Below are 13,779 nucleotides of genomic sequence, written 5' to 3' on the forward strand. Positions count from 1 at the left end.
TCAGTTTTTGATTCAAAATATTGTAGGCATTCCAAAAAGAACACACAGGATTAGGGTTTTGATATGAAAATATGAGACATTAAAAAATCATAAAAATTCCCAAAATAAAACATAAGTTTACGATTTTGATACAAAATAGGAGAAATTCCGAAAAGAAAATATAGAATTAAGATTTTTATTCAAAAATAGGAGGCATTACGAATGGAAAATATAGGATTAGGTTTTTAATTAAAATATAGTAGGCATTTCGAAAAGAAAACACAGGATTAGGGTTTTGATTTAAAAATATTAGATATTACTATAAGAAAACATAAGATTAGGGCTCTGAATGAAAAATGGGAGACATTATGCAAAAAAAACATAGAATTAGGGTCTTGATTGAAACATATGTGACATTTCGGAAAATAAAAAGATAGTATTATTGTTTTGATTAAAAAATAGAAATCATTCCCAGAAGAAAACATAAGAGGTGGTTTTTGATAAAAAAGAAAAATACGAGGCATTAAAAAAAAGGCTTATGATTAGGGTTTTGATCGAAAAATATGAGACGCTTTGAAAAGACAATATACGATTATTGTTTTGATTCAAAAATAGTAGTCATTCATAAAAGAAAACAAAAGATTAGGGTTTTGATTCAGATATAAGAGATATTTCCAAAAGAAAACATAAGATTGGGGTTTTGATTGAAAACTCATAAATAGGAGGCATTAAGAAAAGACATACAAGATTTAGGTTTTGTTTGTAAAATAGGAGACATTCCAAAAAGAAAACATAAGATTCGAGTTTTTGATTCAAAAGCAAAAAATATGAGACACTCCGAATAGAAAACATAGGTTAGAGTTTTGAATAAAAAATAGTAAACATTGCGAAAAAAAAACATAGGATTAGGGTTTCTATTGAAAAATGGAGCCATTAAGAAAAGAAAACATAAGATTTAGGTTTTGATTGAAAGATAGGAAACAATTTGGCATTCCAAAAATAAAACATATGATTATGGTTTTTATTGAAAAATAGGAGAAAAATATAAGGCATTAGAACATAGGATTAGTGTTTTGATTGAAAATTATGAGACATTTCCAAAGGAAACATAGTATTAGTGTGATGATTCAAAAATAGGAGTCATTACGAAAAGAAAACATTAGATTAGGATTTTTATTAGAAAGTAGTAGACATTAAGAAAAGAAAACATAGGATTAGGGTTTGGATTAAAAGATATAAGACATTATGAAATGAAAACATAGGATTAGAGTTTTGTTTAAAAATTAACAGAAAACTATTAAATCCCATTTTCAATCGAAATATCAGATTAGGGTTTTGATTGAAAAAATTAGACATTACCACATAGGAATAGAGTTTTGAGTCAAAAATAAGTGACATTCCGGAAAAACACATACGACAAGGGTTTTGATTCAAATCCTCAAAATAGGAGACTTTCAAAAAAGAAAAAATAGGATAAGAGGTTTGATTCAAAAATAGGAGACATTACAGATAAAAAACATTGGATTAGTGTTTTTGATTAAAAAATAAGAGACATTCCGAAAGAAAAACATACAATTAGGGTTTGGATTAAAAATTCAAAAAATAGGAGACATTCCGAAAGTAAGGCATGGGATTGGGGTTTCAATTCAAAACCAAAAAGTAGGAGACATTACGAAAACAAAGTCATAAAATTAGGGTTTTGATTGGAAAAAAATAGACAATTTAAAAAGAAAATATAGGATAAGAGTTTGGATAAAAAACAAAAATGCAAACATTCCAAAAAAGAAAATATGGGATTAATGTTTTGATTCATAACAAAAAAATAGGAGACATTCGGAAAAGAAATCATAGGATTAGGGTTTCGATTCAAAACTACAACACATTCTGAGAATAAATTATAGGATTAAATTTTTGCTTGAAAGCAAAAATTCAGGTGACATTATGAAAAAAAAAACGTAGGATTAGGTATTAGTTGAAAAATAGGAAACATATTGAAAAGATAACATAGGATTAGGCTTTATATTAAAAGATAGAAGACAATAAAAAAATACATTACTATAACATAACATAGGATTAGGGTTTTGATTAAAAATAGAAAATAAGGGTCATTTCAAAAAGAAAACATAAGATTAGTGTTTTAATTCAAAAATAGTAGATATTTCCAAAAACAAAATGATTATGGTTTTGTTCAAAAATAGTAGACATTGCGAAAAGAAAAAAAAATTATGTTTTTGATTCAAAAAATATGATCCATTCTAAAAAGAAAACATAGGATTACTGATTTGATTGAAAAAAGGAAACATTACTCTAACAAAACTAACGATTAGTAGACATCAAGAAAAGAAAATATAGGATTAGGGTTTTGATTGAAAAATAGGAGACATTACCATAAGAAATCATAGGATTTGGGGTTCGATTGAAAAATAGCAAACATTCCCAAAAGAAAAACATAAGATTAGGGTTTTGATTAAAACATGTGAGGTATTTCAAAAAGAAAACATACGATTATATTTTGATTCAAAAATATAGTCCCAAAAGAAAACATAATTCTTGGAGTTTCGATTCAACAATAGAAGGTATTCGAGAAGAAATAATAGGATTAAGTTTTTAATTGAAAACCGAAATTTAGGTGACTTTCCAAAAGAAACCTAGGATTAGGGTTTTAATTGAAAAATTGGAGACATTTTGTAAAGAAAACATAGGATTAGCGTTTTCATTAAAAATATAGGATTATTGTTTTGATTCAAAAATAGCAGAACATTCCTAAAATAAAACATAATATTTGGGTTTTTATTATAAACTAGGAGGCCTTCCAAACAGAATCATAGAAATAGGGTTTTGATTAAAAGATATGAGACATCACGAAAAGAAAACATACGATTATTGTTTTGATTAAAAAATAACAGACATTCCCAAAAAGAAAACATAAGATTATGAAGAAAAATGAGGATTAGAATTTTTATTCAAAAATGGGAGCCATTACGAAGAGAAAAGCATAGGAATAGGGTTTTGATTGAAAATTATGAGGCATTTCAAAAAGAAAACATAGGATTAGTTTTTGTTCAAAAATAGCAGACATTACCAAAATAAACCATAGGATTAGGGTTTTGAAAGATAGGATTAGGGGTTTGATACGAAAATGAGATATTTCAAATAGAAAACATAGGATTCGTGTTTTTTTGTAAGATAGGATTAGTAATGTTTATTTTGGAAATGTCTCCTTTATTTAAAAAAATATGAGACATTTCAAAACCTTTCATAATGTCTCATATTTTTCAATAACATTTCAAAAGAAACATAGGAATAGTGTTTTGATTGAAAAATAGCGGAAACTCATGATAGAAAAAATATGTTACGGATTTGATTGAAAAATACTAGACATTTCGAAAAGAAAATATAAGATTAAGGTTTTGGATGAAAAAATAGGACACAGTCCGATTAGGCTTTTGATTCAAAAGTTGCAGACTTTGCAAAACAAAAGATAAGGGATATAAGAAATGAAAATAAAACAAAGGATTAGGCATTTGATTTAAAAGATAGGTTTAGGAAAAGAAAACATGGGATTTGGGTTATGATACAAAATTGAAAACATATGTTTATAATTTTGATTAAAAAAATGAGACATTATAAAAAGAAAACATTTGATTATTGTTTTTATTAAAAAATAGGAGATATTCCCAAAAGAGAACATAAGATTAGTGTTTTAATTTTAAAAATTGCGGGCATTCCAAAACAACATAGGAATTGGGTTTTGATTAAACACAAAAAAAAGGGGCATTTCTAAAAGAAATCATAGGATTAGAGTTTTGGTTGAAAAATCAGAAACATTACTATTTTGTAATTGAACAAAGGATAAGGGTTTGATTCAAAAAACTTGGATCCATTTGAAGCTATTATTCTGAATTTGTCCTATTTTGCAAACAAAAAATAGGAGTTGTGTTTTTAATCCTATGTTTTTGAATTAAAAACATAGGATTGTCATGGAATGGGAAAAGATTTGTAGGCATTGCCAAAGGAAAAAACAAACTATTATGGTTTTGATTGAAAAAATAGGAGACATTACTAAAGTAAAACAAAGGATTAGGGTTTTGATTCAAAAATAATACACATTCCCCAAAAAAAGGAAACCAAACTAAAAATATGCTTTTTCAATATTTAATTTTTTGTAATAAAAAATAGCGGACATTCCGAAAAGAAAACATACGATTGTGGTTTTGATTGAAAAAAAGGAGACATTACTACAAGAAAACATGGGATTAGGGTTTTAATTAAAAATTATGAGGCATTATAAAAAATCTGTTAGGATTAGAGTTTTGATTGAAAAATGTCAGACATTCCGAAAATAAAACTTAGGATTAGAGCTTTCAATAAAAAATAGTTGACATTCCGAAAAGAAAACATCGGATTAAGGTTTTAATTGAAAAATAGGAGACAATACTATAAGAAAACAAAGCATTAGTGTTTGGATCAAAAACTGAAAAATAGAGGACATTTCCAAATGAAAACATAGTATTCGAGTTTTGATTCAAAAATAACAAACATTCTGAAAAGAAAACATAGGATTATTATTTTGCTTCAAACATAGCAAACATTCTAAAACGAAAGAAATAATTAGGTTTTTAATTGAAAAATAGGAGCCATTGTAAAAAGAAAATAAGGGATTCGGGGGTTATGCTTTTGATTCAAAAATGATAAGTAACAGGCATGAAGAAAATAAAACATAAGATTAGGGTTAGAATTAGGATTTTGATTGAAATATAGTAGGCATTCCGAAAAAAACATAGCATTTGTGTTTTGATTGAAAAATATGAGGCATTACTATAAGAAATTATAGGATTAGATTTTTGAATATAAAATAGGATACATTACTATACGAAAACATAGGATTAGGGTTTTGACTAAAAAATAGTTGACATTCTGAAAAGAAAGTCTAGGATTAGTGTTTTGATTGAAAAATACGAGACATTTGGAAAGAAAACAAATGATTAGGATATTGATTGAAATGAAGCAAACATTACAAAAAGAAAAGAAAGGGAGTAGGTTTTTTATTGTAAGCTAAAAAATAGTAGACATTCCATAAAGAAAACATAGTAGTAGGGTTTTGCTTGAAAAATATGAGACATTTCAAAAAGAAAACATAGGACAAGGATTTTTTTTGAAAACATAGGATTAATGGTTTGACTAAAAACAAAAAAAAAATTGGCGACATTTCCAAAAGAAAACATAGGATTAGGTTTTTGATTAAAAAATAGCAGACATTCCCAAATGAAAACATAAGATTAGGGTTTTTCAAAACAAATAAATTTGAGAAATTAAGAAATTGGAACATAGAATTCGAGTTTTGATTGAAGATAGTACACTTTCCAAAAGAAAACAGAGGATTAGTATTTAAATTAAGAAATAGGAGATATCGCAAAAAGAAAACATAGGATGAGAATTAGGATTTTTATTTAAAAATAGGGGGCATAACTACAAGAAAAAAAAACACAGGATTAGGGTTTTAATACAAAATTGGAGACATTAAAAAATCATAGAAATTCCAAAACAAAACTATAAGATTGCAATTTTGATTAAAAAAATGTAGGAATTCCGAAATGACAACATAGGATTAGACTTTTTATTAAAAAATAAAGGGCATTAAGAAAAGAAAATATAGGATTAGGTTTTAAATTCAAATATAGCAGGCATTCTGAAAAGAAAACATACAATTAAGGTTTTGATTTAAAAGTAGGAGACATTACTATAAAAAAAAACATAAGATTAGGGTTGACATTATGCAAAGAAAACATGTAATTTTTTTTTTATTGAAAAAAATATGAGACATTTAAAAATACATAGTATTATTATTTTGATTCTAAAATAGTAGACATTCCCAAAAGAAAAACAAAAGAATAGTATTTTGATTAAAAACATATGAGACATTATGAAAAGAAAATATACGATTATTGTTTTCATTAAAAAATAATAGTCATTTGAAAAACTAGACATTTTGAATAGAAAATATAGGATTAGGGTTTTGATTGAAAAATAAGAGCCATTAAGAAAAGAAAACATAGGATTCAGGTTTTGATTGAAAGATAGGAGACATTAAGGCATTTCAAAAATAAAACATATGATTAGGGTTTTAATTGAAAAATAGGGGACATTACCATCATAAATATAGGATTATGGTTTTGACAAAAATAGGAGGCATTCCAAAAAATGAACTTTAGGATTAGTGTTTTGATTGAAAAATATGAGTCATTCTTTAAAAAAAACATAGTATTAGGGTTGTTGATTCAAAAATAAGAGTCATTATTAAAAGAAAACATTAGATTATGGTTTTGATTACAAAATAGTAGATATTAAGAAAAGAAAACATAGGATTTGGGTTTTGATTGAAAGATAGTAGACATTATGAAAGGAAAACATAGGATTTGGATTTTGGTTAATAATTAACAGAGAATACTAAATCCACTTTTCAGTTGAAACATAAGATTAGGGTTTTGATTTAAAAAAATGAGACATTCCAAATAAAAAAATAGGATTAGAGTTTTGATTAAAAAATAAGAGAAATTCTGAAAAGAAAACACACAACAAGGGTTTTGATTCAAATCCTAAAAATAAGAGACATTCAGATAAGTAAACATTTGATTATGGTTTTGATTCAAAAACTAAGAGACATTCTGAAAGGAAAGCATAGAATTAGGGTTTAGATTAAAAAAAAAAAAAATAGGAGACATTCTAAAAATAAGACATAGGATCGGGGTTTCGATTCAAAACCAAAAACTAGGAGACACTGCGAAAGGAAAACATAAAATTAGTGTTTTGATTATAATTTAAAAAGAAAACCTAGGATTAGAGTTTTGATAAAAAAACTATAATAAGGTAAATATTCGGAAAAAAACATAAGATTAATGTTTTGATTCATAACAAAAAAAGAGGATACATTCCAAAAAGAAACTATAGGATTATAGTTTCGATTCAAAACTACAAGACAATCTGAGAAGAAATAATAGGATTGCGTTTTTGTTTGAAAATCAAAGTTTAGGTGACATTTTGAAAAGGAAACATTATATTAGGATTTTAGTTGAAAAATAAGAGACATATTGGAAAAAAAGTAGGGCTTAGATTAAAGAATCGGAGACATTCAGAATATACATTACTATAAAAAAATATATGATTAGGGTTTTGATTAAAAATTGGGAAAAATAGGGGGGCATTTCCAAAAGAAAACATAAAATTAGAGTTTTGATTTGAAATAGCAGACATTTCCAAACAAAAAAAATAGGATTAGGGTTTGTTTAAAAAAACCAGACATTGGGGAAAAAGATTAGGTTTTTGATTGAAAAATAGGAGTCATTCTTAAAAGAAAATGTAGGATTATTGTTTTGATTGAAAAATAGGAGGCATTACTATAATGAAACATAGAATTACTAGACATCAAGATAATATAGGATTAGGGGTTTGATTGAAAAATAAGAGACATTCCCAAAAGAAAACATAAGATTAAGGTTTTGATTAAAAAATAAGAGGCATTCAAAAAATAAAAATAAAAACTTAAGATTTGGATTTTGATTAATAAATATGAGACATTTCAAAAATAAAACATACGATTAATGTTTTGATTAAAAAGTAGAGACCAAAAAAAAACATTAGTTTAGGGCTTCGATTCAACAATAGGAGGCTTTCTAAGAAGAAATAATAGGATTAGCGTTTCTGATTGAAAAGTGAAATTTAGGTGACAATCCATAACAAAACCATAGGATTGGGGTTTTAGATGAAAAATTGGAGGCATATTGTAAAGAAAATATGGGATTAGGGTTTTGTTTAAAAATATATGACATTATCAAAAGAAAATATAGGATTATGGTTTCGATTCAAAAATAGCAGACATTCCTAAATTAGGGACAAGCAAACCCTTAGGTGTGGGGATATTTGATAAGTGTCTAAATGTACGTATTTAGTATATGTATTTGTTATTGTTAGCATGTACTTTTATAAGGATTGATACCTGTTTTATGCTTAATCGCGTATTATTTGCTTCGCATGGCATGAAAACACCATGGTGGACGTAATAAAACCACTGTAGCAACCACTGTAGCACCTGGTGAATTTTCAAGACGAGAATTGATTGAGGAAATACTGCCTCAATGAGGATGTCATTGACCCAGTATGGACACAGTTATAAGAGAAGAATAGGTTTTTGCTTGGTTCATACTTCCTCAATGACCCCCTCATTGACCTAGTATGGCCACCCTCATTGACTCAATATGGACCCGGTATGGCATGGTTTTTAGGGGGTATTAAAGCACATTTGTAGGGTAATGAAAGGAGACTTTTCCTTGGCCTCTTGAGCCACCGCCACCACACTTTCTTGAGGCCTTTCGGCCATCTTCCGGTAACATCCCTTGTGGTAAACGAGCACACTTCATCACCAAGAGGGAGAGGGACAAATGAGAAGGAGTTGGAGTGAAGATCTAAGCCACCATTGCATCACCATTTGAAGCTTCATCGACTGAAGGAGATCAAGATCGTAGAGGGAGTTTTCTTGCTTCATTATTGTCTTTCTTTTTCTTGTATGTTGTGTAAGTATCCCTCATCATGAGGGATTAACTTATTTTGGTGTTTGGATGTGGATGAACCCTAGGGTGCATTCTTGTGTATGAACTTGTGATGTTGTTAGTTATTTAATTTGATGGTTGTTTCAGATTCAATCTTTCATGCTTTCATGTCTAGAATTACATGTATGGAGAGATCCGTAATTCTTTTATGAGTTGTATGTGTACATGTGACCTACTCACGTATACTAGATCTAGGAAAGATTGAAAGGGGATTCTTGTCCTGACATGCTGAGAGATTGAAAGGGGATTCTTGTCCTGACACGCCTAGAAATTGGGGTTAACCTATTTATGGGATCTCTTGGTCTTAAATGCAATCAATACACTTTAAACCATCCAAGTTTGGCACTTAATGACAACCCTAGGTGGATTCTTTGTCCAAACACCGGCTTCTCTTGCTTGACACTCCTTTGTTTATTTATTTTATGTGTGTTAGTTCCCAGGCCATAGGATTAGCTTAGGTTAGTTTATTCTGTTTTATTTGTTCTTCCTACTAAGAATTATAGGCTAGATAATAGATGAAGAGTGAGTAATAATACATCCTTGGCCTCGTGGAATATGACCCCTTTGTCACTCACAGGGTATTACTTGGCGATCCTGTACACTTGTGTGGAAGCAATCAACACTCATGAATTTATTACTAAAAAAATAAAAATCTAAGCTAAAAAAAAAATTAAAACCTTGGGTTGCCTCCCATGAAGCGCTTGTTTTACGTCACTAAGCTTGGCATACCTCTTCCTTACCTTATGGAGGCTTGAAAAGAGTGTGTTCCTCACAACTAGACATTGCATAGCTACTTCTTTTAAACCAAAAATCTATTTGTCGGGGTGGAGTATTTGTTGGAGAGTCCAACCATCTTACCTTCGGCCTCCAAGGAAACAATTTGGGTTGGGAAGTGTCCAAGCTTAATACAAGTGGGTCATTGGATGGCTTTAACTCCTACCCACATCTTCTTCCCTTCCCAAAACCTCTTTCTTGCATTGTATGAGTTAATCAATCAAAAAGAGAGATGCTTGTTCCATTACCTTAGGGTTTGCTTCTTCTTGTGTATTTTTAACTTGAAAGGAGCATGACACTAGCAAATTCCCTTGAAAATTTTCTCGCTCACAAGCGCAATCTTCATTCGCAAAATCTAAAATCTCAAAATGGTATTTAACTTCTTTCTTTTCATTTTCTGCACCAGTGTACTCAATTTGCCAAACTTCTTCAATGTTGTTCATGGCCTCATCGTGTCCCGGAGACACTTGCCTTGCTTGTTCAAATTCATCTTTTTCCTTTGCAAGCATATCCAAGATCTCTCCCAATTGATGCTCAAGATTTTTGATGTAGATCTCTTGACAAGTTAATGTGGCCTCAATATTTTGCAAACATGCATCAATTGCTTCAATAAATCTTGGTAACACTCTTTCCAACTGAAGTACATCCTCTTCAAACTTCTCATCCATCTGAAAATTCTTCTTAAGGTGTTTCCTATAGTCCTCCATCAATAGCTCCTTTGATTTGGATGATATGTGTTGTGACATGGATTGTATTGTTGATGAACACTAACAAGTCGATCAATTTTTCTAGTAACCGCATTAACCTGCAAACTTAAATCTATAAGTGGATCAATCATCATTCAAGTTCCATGCAAAAAAAAGTAACACAAGACAAAATAAAACAAATGAGAATGGCGGAAGAAATTAGAGTGAAATAGATAAAAACAAAATAAAAACTGATGAGAATGATGGGAGAAAAAGAGAGTGCGAAATAGAGAAATAAAATGAAAAAGATAAATGGCTAGAGCAACAAAGTCCTAGCGTTTCTAGTATACTGTTCCCCAGCAATTGTGCCAAAAACTTGACGCATCCAAATAAGCGTGTGTGGACCGCAAGTGCACGGGTGTCGAAGTAATAAAATACCCAGTGAGTCAGGTAGTCGAATCCACAGAAAATAGGGTTAGTACTACTAACTTCTTCCCCGCTATCTAGCCTAATGATAAATGGAATGATGTGATGATCTAATGTTAGAAAAAAATGAATACCAGAGATGAATATGCAAGGGTAAAATAGAGGAAGATCTCAATCAGTAAAAGTGGGGTATTCGGGCAATGCTCCCCCTAGGATTCAGGTATAAGGTACCGGATATGCAAAGTGTTTCTATGATGAGTAAGTTAAGTCATGGAAATCCAAATATAATAAGATTCGACCTCTAGAACACCGATACTAGTCCCCTACGAGGTCTTTATGGAAAAATCGATCAATCTCAACACCTCACACCACATATGACCGCAAAGCACTCTAGGGATTCCAAAATTTGTATCCAATTCCTAAAGATAGATCCAACCTTAATTCCTGGCGAAAGATCCATAACCCCCTATAAGGTCCCTAGTGAAGAAATTTATCAATCTCACGCCTCACACCAAATATGGTTGCATAGAGTCTATGGAATATGGAGATAGAATACACCAATCGGAGGGGAAAGGGGACGCTCCACTATCTCATGACTCACCCTATCAACCCTTTTCAATATTGAGGTTTGATAAGTGCTTGTGCGATATGAATGCGAAGCGTTCATTCCTTATGTTGAGCATTACTTTTCTCGGGTTTTTACACTAATATGTGTGTTTTTATGTTACTTTCGTGCAGGCAGGGTTGTGAGGTCGAGTATGAAGGAAAGAAGCCAATGTGGAGCACAATGCACTGATTTTGGAGGAAATCTTGCTAAGGTTCAAACACGAAGACATAGGTCGGGTGTGAGATGCTAGAGTGTTTGCCAACCTCCTCGTATTGTAGTTGCCACATTCATTTGGATGGGCACAAAGGCAGTCACACTCGAGCATTCTGACTTATGCATATAGAACAAGAGCTCCACCAACTTGCCCATCATTCAAGAAGCAAGTGATCCACGACGTGAACGTGTGCCCGTTTGCGTTACCCCAATGAAAGTATGGATTCGGGAAGCTATTTCGGCCGGATACTGTAGCAGAGCATGGTAGAAAGTACTGTAGCGACACTGTTCACAGCCGGCCGAGAAAACAGAAATTCAGAGAATCCACACGGGCGTGTGGAAATTATACACGCCCGTGTGGAAATTCCACATGGGCGTGTGAAAGTATCCACGCCCGTGTAGTCACCCGATTCCAGCCCTATTTAAAGTTAATTCAGCCCCGATTTTAGGATTCTTTTCTCCATCTTTTCCCCAACTTGAGAGAGGGCTTCGGCTAGGGTTTTGAGGGGTATTGGCTAAGGTTTTGGAGAGGTTCTATGGCTCCGTCATCGTCATTCCTTTGGAAGAAGGTTGGTAGGGGAGCTTCCGTCGAGACGTATCCTATACCGGACGAGGAAATCCTTGGACGATGAGTAGAGGACTCTCCACAAGACCATCGACACAACCATCAAGGGGTTTTTCTATGGATTCATTACTTTTACATTCTATTTCTTTAATTGTACTTAGCTCCATGGAGACCTAAACCCCTGGTGGGTACTTGGGTATTTATGAATCCTAGGATGTATTTGTTTCATTGAATCTCTTTATTATGCTTTCAATTAATTGATGTTTATTGTGAGTTCTAATCTTGAATGCTTGATTGTATGAACATTTCCCCTAGAGTGACACTAGGGTTGAGAGTTCTCGTTGTTAAACTTGTGAGTGAGTGACAAACCACGACCGTTAAACAAAGCTAGGTTGGAGAGGGTTGAGAGGATGAGTCGAGAGGTACAGGAGCGTCCCCTTTCTCCTTCGACGTGATAGATTCTACCTCCATTCCTCGAGTTCTTTGCGGCCATAATAGGGTGAATGGTCTAAGGGATGAACTTCCGCTGGGGCTTAGTTGCGCGTGCAATTGAGTGAAGCGTTGAGGTGATCTTAGTATCTAGGGCTTAATCGTGGTTAGGGACCTTCCACCTGGACGGAAGGGTTAGGTCTATAATTAGGAAGAGATTTATCACTTGGAATCCCTAGAGCTCATTGCAACTCTATGCGAGTGCGAGGTGTTGAGATTGTTCGATTTTTCCTCGGCACATGTATGGAGTTAGGCATAGTTGACCTTAGATTTGGGACTATGTAATGAAGGATTTCCATGACTCACTATTGCATTGATTAGGAAGCATAATAGATGGTTCTTCCACTTGAAGCGATTGTCCTAGGCAGAGCATTATCCGAGTACCACATCTTTATCGATTGCCTTACCTTCTCCTTTACTCGTGCTCTCTTACTTGTTGCTTTTACCTTTGAGAATTGAATCATTGTCACACTTATCACTATTGATTTTTCACATAGCTAAGAAGCGAATTAACAGTTTTTATTCCCAACTCCCTGTGGATTCGATACCCACTCATCCGGGATTATTACTTTGACAAACCCGTGCACTTGCAGGATATACACAAGGGGACCTTGTCAATGTTCTAACCAAAATGGAGACCTCTCTCTCACCAAGGCAACAATTCATGCAAACCAAATAACCATAGGATCAATAAGGCAAGCAAGCATTAGACAATCAAGATTGAAACTTAATCAAACTCAAATTTAATATAAACACAAAGCAAATCCACAAAAGATGAGAATCCTAGGGTTCACAATCCCAAATACCTACTAGGGTTTAGCCCTCCATGGGAAAGTTAAAAAACAATGATTAATACAATGAAAAGCCACAAAAACCATAGAGAAAACCCACTTGAATTAGTGATAATTGGCCTTGATGGGTAGTTCAATGTCTTGAATGATTCCTCTCCGAAGCTAGGCCGCCGTTGGCTTCCCAAGTGCTATAATGCTGAAGGAAACTATCAAAGTTGGTGAAGAAAACCCTCTAAATTCGCAAAGACCTCCTCTCCAAACTCTAGCCGTCTCACCCCTCAAGAGCCATACAAAAAATGTCAAAGAATAGGCCAAAACGGCCTATTTATAGCCCAAAACCGCCCCTGTCACGTGCCCCCACACGCCCATGTGGATTTTCCACGCGCCCATGTGGGCTATAGGAATTCCACGCGGGGTATGAACAGTATTTTTGCTACAATATTGCTACAAAAAAATTACTGCAGTGTTTTGCTACATTATTTTTTCACAAACACGGTCCAAATATTCTCCTCTTGAGGCCACATAGTCGGCCACATGATCATGTGGTAGGCTATAAAATTTTTTCTTCATCGACGTGTCTTCGAGTGATCTTGCAATCTTCACAAAGAGAAGGAACATGAAGATGTGACAGCCTTTGTGCCCTTCC

The sequence above is a fragment of the Dioscorea cayenensis genome, chromosome 1 (assembly GCF_009730915.1).
Source record: "Dioscorea cayenensis subsp. rotundata cultivar TDr96_F1 chromosome 1, TDr96_F1_v2_PseudoChromosome.rev07_lg8_w22 25.fasta, whole genome shotgun sequence".
Lineage (NCBI taxonomy): Eukaryota > Viridiplantae > Streptophyta > Magnoliopsida > Dioscoreales > Dioscoreaceae > Dioscorea > Dioscorea cayenensis.